Genomic DNA, 12500 nt, shown 5'->3' with positions numbered 1-12500 from the left:
AGGAACTACACGTATACTGGAGGAATTATTCTTATAATGAAAGAACTCTATATATAATGAAAAAAAATATAAACAGTACAAAACATAGATACCGAAAACATCATCACCTTCATTATAACAATATCATTCAACTCAGGAGGAAAAATATGATAAAAAGCGCTAAATTAATGAATGGTATAATATGAGATTGGATATAATGCTCGAAAATGGGAATATAGAGCATTAGAGAATGAAAGGATCTAATGTGGCCTGATTGGTAACGTCTCAGCCTGGTGTTTGCCAGTCGGGGGTTCGAGTCCCGTTCAGACTCGTTATACACACCCACACACACACACACACACATATATATATATATATATATATATATATATATATATATATGCATATATATACATATATATACATATACATATACATATATAGAGCTGCAATCTTACCATCCATGTGAGCTAAGGTTGGGGGGTTTGGGGGAGCCTATAGGTCTATCTGCTGAGTCATCAGCAGCCACTGCCTGGCCCTCCCTGGTCCCAGTTTGGGTGGAGAGGAGGCTTGGGCGCTGATCATATAATATATGGTCAGTCTCTAGGGCAAGGTCCCAGAATTACAACAACAAAAAATATTTATCAGAATACTAAAGATAAAACCTACTACATTTAAAAGTAAAAACGTTGACACCAGTAAAACATAACCAATTGTAAAATATAAATAGTCAAAATTAAATTAATTATTGATCAAGTTATCACCATACCCAAACATAACAATACAATAAAATGTAAAAAAAAAATTTTGATAACTAAAAAACATATACTGTATACGCTAGAAATTAAATAATTATATCTCATGGTATCACTGCCACAAAAAAAAAAAAAAAAAAAGTGTTATCCGAACAAAAAATCGTGAAAAATAACTGACCATGGGCTAAACACACACACACACACACACACACACACACACACACACACACACATACACAAGAAACCACAAAAACTTCACAAAATTATTGATAACGATAAAAAAAAAAAACCCAACTACAAAAAACCACAAATTAATTGACACAAATATAAACATTTAAAATGATAAAACAAGATACGCAGACCAAAAACACACAATTTACAAATAATTGAACAGATTGAAAAACAGCTGATAATGATAAACAAATTTTAAATATAATAAAAAAACTATTTACTCACTTCAACAGAACGACTAAATTCAATATCGCTTTATGAACTTCAGGAATGTTGTTATGAAAAAAAAAAAAAAGGTAATATAAATGTAAATGAAGGTGTCCTGTTCGGGGACAATATTGAAGAGGACCTGTGAAATGTGTGTAGTCACTTACAAATTCCTTTCGCTTAAGAATGGGATTATTATTATTATTATTATTATTATTATTATTATTATTATTATTATTATTATTATTATTATTATTATTATTAATCTCCCTATATAATAAAGGGCAAGTGTTTGGCTCTAGGGTTCGATGCCAGCTATGAGGAAGAAATTTATTTCTATTTGAACATGATATTGTGTTGATTTTCATCCATATATATATATATATATATATATATATATATATATACTGTATATATATATATATATATATATATATATATATATATATATATATATATACTGTATATATATATATATATATATATATATATATATATATATATATATATATATATATATACAGTATATATATATATATATATATATATATATATATATATACAGTATATATATATATATATATATATATATATATATATATATACTGTATATATATATATATATATATATATATATATATACATATAATTCTTTCCGGTGACGCTCAGCTCTCCCCGTCCCTCGGGAAGGGGGGAGCGGAAGTAGTCAAACCTTGGTGTGTGTGTATATATAAATATTTAGTTATCATTTTTGACATTAGTTACCAATTATGAGACAATGGAAGAAGCAAGAATCCTTAATTTCTCTTTTTCCTTCATATACTTTATTACGTTTTGATTGTTGTTATTCTATTTAAAAAATGTAAGTAAAGAGAAACTAGTACTTGTGCTTGATTAGCATCAACCAATTTTCTGACATTTAACATATATATATATATATATATATATATATATATATATATATATATACGAGACTCATATACAAAGCCCAGGATATTGCCATAGCTTGCCTCTCCATGATCTAATGTAAAATATTAGGGCAAAACTATTCCAGTGGCCTTTCAAACGGCCACTCCCCTTTTATTATTATTAATTATCATTATTATTAATTATCATTATTATTATTATTATTATTATTATTATTATTATTATTATTATTATTATTATTATCATTATTATTATCATTACATGCTAATCTACAATCCTAGTTGGAAAAGCAGAATGCTATAAACCCGAGGGCTCCAACAGGGAACATAGCCCAGTGAGGAAAGGAAATAAGGACACTACAAAAGAAGTAAGTAATTCACTACTGAAATAAAGTATTCTAAAAACAATACCAATATTAGCAATCTATTGCATTCACTTCGAGTTCAGATTGATTGGATGAACGGTCATGCAATCAGTCTGGAATGCCAGTTCAAAAGCCTTCATTCACAAAATTCCAGAACTGGAAGTGGTTTTTAAAAGGTAAAGGTGTTCTGGTACAGTTAGAAGTAATCCCTTTCCATATCGCGCTGTTAGATGTAATCCCTCGCCATATCGCGCTGTTAAAAGTAATTCTTCGCCATATCGCACTGTTAGAAGTAATCCCTCGCCATATCACACTGTTAGAAGTAATCCCTTGCCATATCGCACTGTTAGATGTAATCCCTCGCCATATCGCACTGTTAGAAGTGATCCCTCGCCATATCGCACTGTTAGAAGTAATCCCTCGCCATAGGGCGATGTTAAAAGTAATTCTTCGCCATATCGCACTTTTAGAAGTAATCCCTCGCCATACCGCACTGTTAGAAGTAATCCCTCGCCATATCGCGCTGTTAAAAGTAATTCTTCGCCATATCGCACTGTTAGAAGTAATCCCTCGCCATATCGCGCTGTTAAAAGCAATTCTTCGCCATATCGCACTGTTAGAAGTAATCCCTCGCCATACCGCACTGTTAGAAGTAATCCCTCGCCATATCGCGCTGTTAAAAGTAATTCTTCGCCATATCACACTGTTAGAAGTAATCCCTCGCCATACCGCACTGTTAGAAGTAATCCCTCGCCATATCGCGCTGTTAAAAGTAATTCTTCGCCATATCGCACCGTTTGAAGTAATTCCTCGCCATAGGGCGATGTTAAAAGTAATTCTTCGACATATCGCACTTTTAGAAGTAATACTTCATCATGTCGCGCTGTTAAAAGTAATCCCTCACCACATCACGCTATTAGAAGTAATCCCTCGCCTTATCGCGCTGTTAATAGTAATTCCTTGCCAAATCGAGCTATTAAAGATAATCCCTTGCCTTAAATCACACTGTTTGAAGTAATCCCTCGCCATATCGTGTTTTAGAAGTAATCCCTCGACATATTGCGCTATTAAATGTAATTCTTCGCCATATCACACTGTTAGAAGTAATCCCTCGCCATATCACAGTGTTAGAAGTAATCCCTCATCATATCGCAGTGTTAGAAGTAATCCCTCGTCATATTGCAGTGTTAGAAGTAATCCCTCGCCATATCGCAGTGTTAGAAGTAATCCTTCAACACATCTCGCCGTTAGAAGTACAGTAATCCCTAGCCACATCCAGATACTAGACGTAATCTCTCACCATAATGCACTATAAGAAGTAATCCCACGCTATATAACGCTGTTAGAAGTAATCCCTCGTCATATCCCACTATAAGAAGTAATCCCACGCTATATAACGCTGTTAGAAGTAATCCCTCGTCATATCCCACTATAAGAAGTAATCCCACGCTATATAACGCTGTTAGAAGTAATCTCTCGCCATATCACGGTTCACCTATCGTTCCCTCAATACATCGCTGATTTTTTAATATGTAAATCTACATTGTGAACTCCTCTTTATATCACAGCATCTGGAGGAGGCTAAGCTTTATATTTTTCATAGTTTAACTCCTTTTTTTATGTTAAAGATAGTGATTCTTGAGGCTATAAATTAATCAAGTAAATTGCAGTAATAACATATATACTCGTAAAATGAACGAGCACCAAATTTCCAATCTTATGAAAATATTAATCACGTATCTCCTATAATATGCGAGTTCTTTTTTTTGAGACCAAATTACAATAAGTTAACTTTTCACCATCTCTTTGTCTCAGCTTCTAGTTCCTTTTTTTTTTTTTTTTGAGACCAAATTATAATAAATTAACTTTTCACCATCTCTTTGTCTCAGCTTCTAGTTCCTTTTTTTATTTTGAGACCAAATTATAATAAATTAACTTTTCACCATCTCTTTGTCTCAGCTTCTAGTTCCTTTTTTTGAGACCAATAACTTTTCACCATCTCTTTGTCTCAGCTTCTAGTTCAATCAATTAAAAAAGCAATCAAGAATAATAAAATTATCTACAATAATCCATGTGACTATTCAACTGAATGAAAAACCTTTGTTATGATATTTGTTTTCTTCAAATGTCCCTGCACCTCTAAAGATATTTCATGAAATCTATACCAGTGTTTGCAGGTCAGTAAATGAGATGATCTAAGTGTTGGAAAGATTAAAATAACCCTTAGAACTGATCTTAGGATTTTGACATAGGAAATGATGAAAAAAACAATGTGACAGTTTATATGAAGATGTAAGAATTTGTAAGAGAATAAAGTGAGTAGAATTTGGAGGATTTTGATCTGGGACGGTGTGCCAGAGGGGTTGAATTGTAGGAGAGGGCATTGGGGAGGTGAAGGGGAGTGGGGAGGAAAAGGAGAGTGGGGAGGGAGAAGGGAGTGGGGAGGTAGAGGGGAGTTGGGAGGTGAAGAGGAGTGGGAAGGAAGAGGGGACAGGGGAGGGAAAGGGGAGTGGAGCAGGAGAGGGGAGTGGGAATGGAGATTGGAGTGGGAATGGAGAGGGGAGTGGCGAGATGAAGGGGAGTGGAAAGGGAGAGGGGAGTGGGGGAGTGGGGGAAGAGAGGGGAGTGGGAAGGGAGAGGGGAGTGGGGGAGTGGGGAAAGAGAGGGGAGTGGGAAGGGAGAGGGGAGTAGGGAGGGAGAGGGGAGTAGGGAGGGAAAAGGGAGTGGGGAGGTCCTTATCCTTATCCTTATTTTTTGTTTGGGTTCCCCCAGGTCCCTCAGTGTGAGGAAGAGGGGAGTAGGGAGGGAAAAGGGAGTGGGGAGGTGAAGAGGAGTGGGGAGGAAGAGGGGAGTAGGGAGGTGAAGGGAAATGTGGAAGGTAGAGGGGAGTGGGGAGGGAAAATGGAGTGGAAGGGAGAGGAGAGAGGAAGGTGAAAGGGAGTTGGAAGGGAGAGAGGAGTGGGGAGGTGAAGGGGAGTGGGGAGATGAAGGGGAGTGGGGAGGTGGAGGGGAGAGGGGAATGGGAAGGGGAAAAGTGGGAGCTTAGCTAAGGGTATAGCTGTCTCATATTTCCCATTAAAACGTCTCTTGATCCAGGCAGGAATGAATATTAAACGAGGATTACCAAGAAATATTTCTAACTTACAGCAGAGCTATTTTGTAACATCTTAAGATAATGATATTCATAACGGGTAGAGATTTTAGATTTCAAGTAATCTAAAGCTAAGTGGTTTTTTATTAAGTTATAGTTATAAATTCACGTTCATGGTAAAATGACTTAATTTTAATATGTTTTTGTTAGTCTCACGGAAAATTAGCCATAATATACAGTACATTTAGAAAATTGTTATTAGAATTATACGATAAATTTTCAATGTGATGAGTCAGGGAGACAATTTCTCAAGTCGCAGACATAAAAAAAAAAAAAAAAAAAAAAAAGTAAGCAGCAAGATGAATTTGAGGCAAATCAAATATCAGAAATGGATGAATTAAGACGTTAAACACATTTTTATTATTTCCCATATCTTTTCTCCTGTATTGCTACTTTCCATTCTAACTCTTTTCAAACGTAAATATATCTGTAGTATGTAGAGGAGTGACTGATCTTCAGGACACCAATGTATTTCATGGTCTACTCTTGTACCAATTTTAACTAAAATCCCTTTAACTGATTGGAAGAAAGGGTGTTAAGAATGCAATTAATTGTGAGAGAGAGAGAGAGAGAGAGAGAGAGAGAGAGAGAGAGAGAGAGAGAGAGAGAGAGAGAGAGAGAGAGAGAGAGAGAGAGAGAGAAATCCTTTTAATGACGAAAACGGAGATAGAATATGATATTATTATCATTATCATTATTATTATTATTATCATTATTATTATTATCATTATTATTATTATTATTATTATCATCATTTCCTAGTTGGAAAAGCAGGATGCTATAAGGCCAGGGGCCCCAGCAAGGAACATAGCCCAGTAAGGAAAGGAAAAAAGGAAAAATAAAGTATCTTAAGAACAGTAACAACATTAAAATAAATATTTCCTATATAAACTATAAAAACTTTAACAAAACAAGAGGAAAAGGAACTATAAAGAATAGTGTGCCCGAGTGTACCCTCAAGCATGTATTAACTTACCGATGAATAAATAGAAAGGCCAATTTACAATACTCCTTTGAGACCGACTGTGTATGATGGTTTGAAAAGTTTGGGAAAGTTTGACAGGAGAAGGACACTCCAAAATCAAACCATTGTTCTCTAGTCTTGGGTAGTACCATAGCCTCTGTACCAAGGTCTTCCACCGTCTTGGGTTAGAGTTCTCTTGCTTGAGGGTACACTCGGGCACACTGTTCTATCTAGTTTCTCTTCCTCTTGTTTTGTTAAAGTTTTTATAGTTTATATAGGAAATATTTATTTTAATGTTATTACTCTTAAAATATTTTATTTTTCCTTGTTTCCTTTCCTCACTGGGCTATTTTCCCTGGGCTTATAGCATCCTGCTTTTCCAACTAGGGTTGTAGCTTAGCATTTAATAATAATAATAATAATAATCACTTAAAAGCTTTTAAGAGGACTTACGATAACAAATAAAAAGAGACAGATAGACAGACAGTCAAAAACAGATGGGAACACACACAGTAGAAGCAAGCAAATCCCACCCTGCATAGTCAACAGGGAACTAACAAATAGAAAATGCTTAGGAAAGCGAAAAAAAACCAGGGTTTTGAGGAAGGAAAATCTTATTTTTGGGGAGATGCTGTGTGGTCTCAAAGGAATTTCCCCTGTAAGGCAAAATCAGGAAATCCAATAGACATAAAAACCAAAGTAATGTCTCTCCTGCTTTAAGGATAGTGTAACATAAAGCAAGGACTCAGTATGTATAAGGTAGATCTTGTCGTTTAACCTCATTAGTACTCGACACAGCAACATAGTTTAAAGGCTTTAACGGTCGCTCAAGAAGGGCAGAGGAAAGGGACAGTGACATTGCCATATTGAGCAGGATAAGACCTTAGAGACTGACCATAGATACAAATGATCAGCGCTCAAGCTAAGACCAAGGAGGGCCAAGCAATGGCTGCTGATGACTCGGAAGATAGATCTATAGGCTCCCCCAAAAACCTCATCCTTAGCTCACAAGGATCGTAAGGTTGAAGCGACCAAAGAAACTGACGAGTTTGAGTGGGACTCGAACCCCATTCTGGCGTTCACTAGTCAGGGACGTTACCACATCGGGCCACCACAGCAGAAATTTGACTCCTTTGACTCCCAATATTTATTTTTTTTGGTATTTGTGTCTCTCGGATTCTCTGGTCTAGCATAACACAGGAAAGTCCTTTAAGACCACGGAACTTTGACTCGAATCTCCCCTATATAATAAGGAGTGTGTGTCTGGGATATACATATATATATATATATATATATATATATATATATATATATATATACATATATATACATATATATATATATATATATATATATATATATATATATTTATATATATACATATACACACACACACACACACACATATATATATATATATATATATATATATATATATATTTATATATATACATATATACACACACACACACACACACACACATATATATATATATATATATACATATACACACATATGTACATATATATATATATATATATATATATATATATATATATGTGTGTGTGTGTGTGTGTGTATTTCTTTTCGGCCATGCTCAACTTTCTCCATCTTTCGGGTAGGGGGTGAAAGAGTGGTCATACCCTTGTGAGAGGAGGGTGCGTGTGCGTGTGTGCATATCCATCTAAATATTCAGCGGTCATTTTTGACGGTTCGCGTACACTAGTCATGAATATTTGAAACAGTGGTAACTGAAAGAATATGACCAGTTGGAAGAAATGAATAATCACGGAAATAGGATATACACGAATATTTAATCAGAGATTGAGCATGGACCGATTAATATTTCACTTGTTTAATCCCTTACGTGAGTAACATGTCATAAAAAAGTTAATAATGGCGATAATAAAATTGCAATATCCGTGTAATACAATATATCTAATTACCAGAATAGTAACGTCACCATAAATTCTTTATAAAGTATTTAACATCCAAATTCTTATATGAAAATACAATTGAAAATATACATAAATCTAAATTCGTCCGAATAACCTGGTTACATTTCTATATCAAATGATATTTGGAAAATATTTCATTCAAACCAATATTATGACGAGATTAACTTGATCCGTGTTTGATTTTAGGAAATCATTTTTATGCCAATTTCAATTCATATCAAAATCATACGATTGCAAGCTGTACTTGGAATCATTGAGCCAAATAAATGACTAATTATAGTTAGTCATTTATTAATATTTACATATATATATATATATATATATATATATATATATATATATATATATATAATATATATATATGTAAATATATAAATAAATATATATATATATGTATATATATATATATATATATATATATATATATATATATATATATATATATATATATATATATATATACTGTAAATGTTTAGTTATGTATGTATTTAGATATATAATTAGTCATATATATATATATATATATATATATATATATATATATATATAAATAATAATATAATAGAAATATGTATATATATATATATATATATATATATATATATTATATATATATATATATATGTATATATATGTGTGTGTGTGTGTGTGTGTGTGTGTATGTGTGTACGTAAATCCCAAAATCTCTCTCAAATAAGAATCCTCCACCACAAAATACTCCCGAACGAGCGGCTCTTTCGCCTTTTGCCTGGCAATGTCCGAAAAGCTTTCACTACAAATTCGGATTCCCAAACTGACCGTATGAACACCCTTCCCCCAGATGGGAATTCTAATTCCCAAAACCTGCATTCCCACGGCTCAAAGCGGCCATGATTCCAGAACTGAAGTTCCCTCGGTCAGAATGAGGTTTCTCCTGGTAAACTCAATGTTATGTAATGGCATTTCAAAAAGCCATTCCATTTTGTAATGAGAAATAGTGTATTGAACGAATTGCAAATTAAAAAAAAAAGAAAATTTTTACACAAAAATTTATTATACATCCACCCTCAGGTTTCTCCTGGTAAACTCAATGCTATGTTATGTAATGGCATTTCAAAAAGCCATTCCATTTTGTAATGACAAATAATATATTGAACGAATTGCAAATGAAAAAAAGAAAATTTTTACACAAATTTTATGATACATCCATAAACGTTTACAAATAAATCGTTGTAAAAGTACAGCATTAATCTATTACAAGAAAGAGCTTAAACTATTTCACGGAAGTAAGACATAGTTAAATGAAAAAATAAAATCGATACCTCTCTCCTTCTATTCAATCTAATCCAATTCACTCGCATAATCAAATAAGAAAAAAATAAGGGAAGACTGACAGGGTACAATCGCCTTCTCTCTCACTCGGCTTAACAGAGGAAATTGAAAGCAGATCATCAATTCCTGGTAGAGCATTTGAGAGGCTTGATTTCTTATCACGAAATCCAGAAGTCAAAAAGATGCCTTAGCTTCTTTAGAGTTTCCTTTTTTATATACAAAATGAGAGTAAGTTTTTCTTTTATTTCGCCAAACGTTCAGCTGTCCTCCAGAAGGGACTAGAAGAGCTAGAAGACCCAGACCTACAAGGCTGAGGACTACGAAGCGCGAAGTAGATGATGAATGGAGGGAGTATTGATTTAAAAGCTGAAGATAGAGACGACAGGCGAAATATAACCGAGGCCCTTTGCGTCATTAAGGGCAACGTCGGTCATACATCTATTACCACAACCAACGAAGTTGGAAGGAGGTTATGTTTTCACCCCTGTTTGTGTGTGTGTGAGTATTTGTTTGTGAACAGCTTCCTTGCCACAATTTTAATCGTAGAATAATTAAAATTGCAGGGATTAACTTATGTAAACAGCTGGAAAAGATTACGTTTGGAAGGTCAAGGTCAAAGGTCATGGTCAAAGGCCAAGGTCACGGTCAAGAAAAAATTTCCAATTCACGTAATCAGCCATAGGTTTGGATATTATTGTCACAGAGACTTCAAACTTCATTCACATTTGAGTGTATCAAAATCCACAGTAATACATAAATATTAAGGTCAAAGGTCAAGGTCAAGGTTGAGCAAAAGGTCAAGAAATAATCTGACACAGCGGAGGTCAGCGCTCTACTGAGTGCCCATCTAGTAATACTTTTTTCCCCTTCTAAAGTAGTACTTTTTCCATGCTCGTTTGTTCGTGTATGCTGCTATTTTTCAATCAAAATGGCTAAATGTCTTGTAACATAATTATACTAAATATTTGTGGAGATGATCCTCTTATCTTTTTCATAAGGTTATAAATACTAAGATAGAAACGTCACTTCATTCCCCCTATATAATAAAGAGCAAGTACCTGGCTCTCTCTCTCTCTCTCTCTCTCTCTCTCTCTCTCTCTCTCTCTCTCTCTCTCTCTCTCTCTCTCTCTCTAAATATATATATATATATACATATATATATACTCCCATCACGCTGAGCTGTTACACCTCCCTCGGTTATGGGTGAGAGGAAGTAGTCATACCCTCGTGCGAATGGGGGTGCGTGTGCGAATCTGTACATACCTAATCTGAATATTGACGGGCCGCGTACACCCGTGTATATATATATATATATATATATATATATATATATATATATATAATATATATATATATATATATATATATATATATATTTCGCTTGTCCGACAGTTTCATCACTATCTTCGTTGTCCTTTCATTCTCAAAAAGGTATTTGATCTTAATTCTCGTTTCATTAATTCAAAATTGTAATTATAAACCTCATCTATTTAAACTGGTATTTTAACTTTCTTCAAATCTTGTTACTTTTCCCCTATTTAAAGTATCTCTCTTTCGTTACCTTCATTTTCAACTCATAATGCAAAACTTGATATCTAATCTCGCCCAAGTTTCTTTCCAATTAACTCACAGCTCGCTCGCTAGCTCTCTCTCTCTCTCTCTCTCTCTCTCTCTCTCTCTCTCTCCTCTCTCTCTCTCTCTCTCTCTCTCTTGTCAGTGTCAGCCTTGAAAAGTGATACAAATTGCCTCATATCGCGATGGGGCTCAAAGGTCGACTTTTTATGCTAATGAGAGAGAGAGAGAGAGAGAGAGAGAGAGAGAGAGAGAGAGAGAGATACTTGGAAAGCGTCTGGATGCAAAAGACAAAATAGGTAAGGAACAATAGTAGAAAATTGGATAAATAGAATGAGAAGGAGACACGCATGACAAGTTTGAGAGAGAGAGAGAGGAGAGAGAGAGAGAGAGAGGAGAGAGGAGGAGAGGAGAGAGAGAGAGAGAGAGAGATACTTGGAAAGCGTCTAGATGCGAAAGACAAAATATGTAAGGAACAATAGTAGAAAATTGGATAAATAGAATGAGGAGACACGCGTGACAAGTTTGAGAGAGAGAGAGAGAGAGAGAGAGGAGAGAGAGAGAGAGAGAGAGAGAGAGAGAGAGAGAGAGAGAGAGAGAGAGAGAGAGAGAGAGAGAGAGAGAGAGAGAGAGAACACTTTGAAAAACATCTGGTTGAGAAAGACGAAATATGTAAGAAGGGAATAATAGAACATTTGATAAACAGATAGAAAAGAAACCCCCGTATGTTTTTAAGCGTGGAAAGAAATGAGGAGGACAGAACTGTATTAGGAAGAAAAGTACTTTATTTTGTAGGATTGTAACTCTTAAGGCCGGGAGCACACTAGCGACTCTGTGGCGCCACAAAGCCACAGCATCATGTGGCGGGGATGTGGTCTCCCATAGGTTTTCATTGTTTTCAAGTTTTGCTGCAGAAACTAGCGACTGTGGCTCTGTCGCTCATCCCGGCCACAGGCGTGGCGTGGCTTTGAAAACAATGGAAACCTATGGGAGACCACATCCCCGCCACACGATGCTATGGCTTTGTGGCGCTACAGAGTCGCTAGTGTGCTCCCGGCCCAAGTCTTTTAACTGTATCCC

The 12500-nt window shown here is 35.0% G+C and overlaps 1 protein-coding gene across 2 annotated transcripts in view; it reads right to left on the bottom strand.

Annotated features, from left to right (window-relative positions):
* Positions 1 to 12500, bottom strand: part of Mtmr6 (Myotubularin related protein 6) — a 913496-nt gene that overhangs the window by 447850 nt on the left and 453146 nt on the right. The gene's annotated exons all lie outside the window — the stretch shown is intronic.

Source organism: Palaemon carinicauda, chromosome 31, assembly GCF_036898095.1.
Source record: "Palaemon carinicauda isolate YSFRI2023 chromosome 31, ASM3689809v2, whole genome shotgun sequence".
Taxonomy (NCBI): Eukaryota; Metazoa; Arthropoda; class Malacostraca; order Decapoda; family Palaemonidae; genus Palaemon; species Palaemon carinicauda.
The sequence above is the reverse complement of the archived record's forward strand: the minus strand, read 5'-3'. Positions and strand labels throughout refer to the sequence as shown.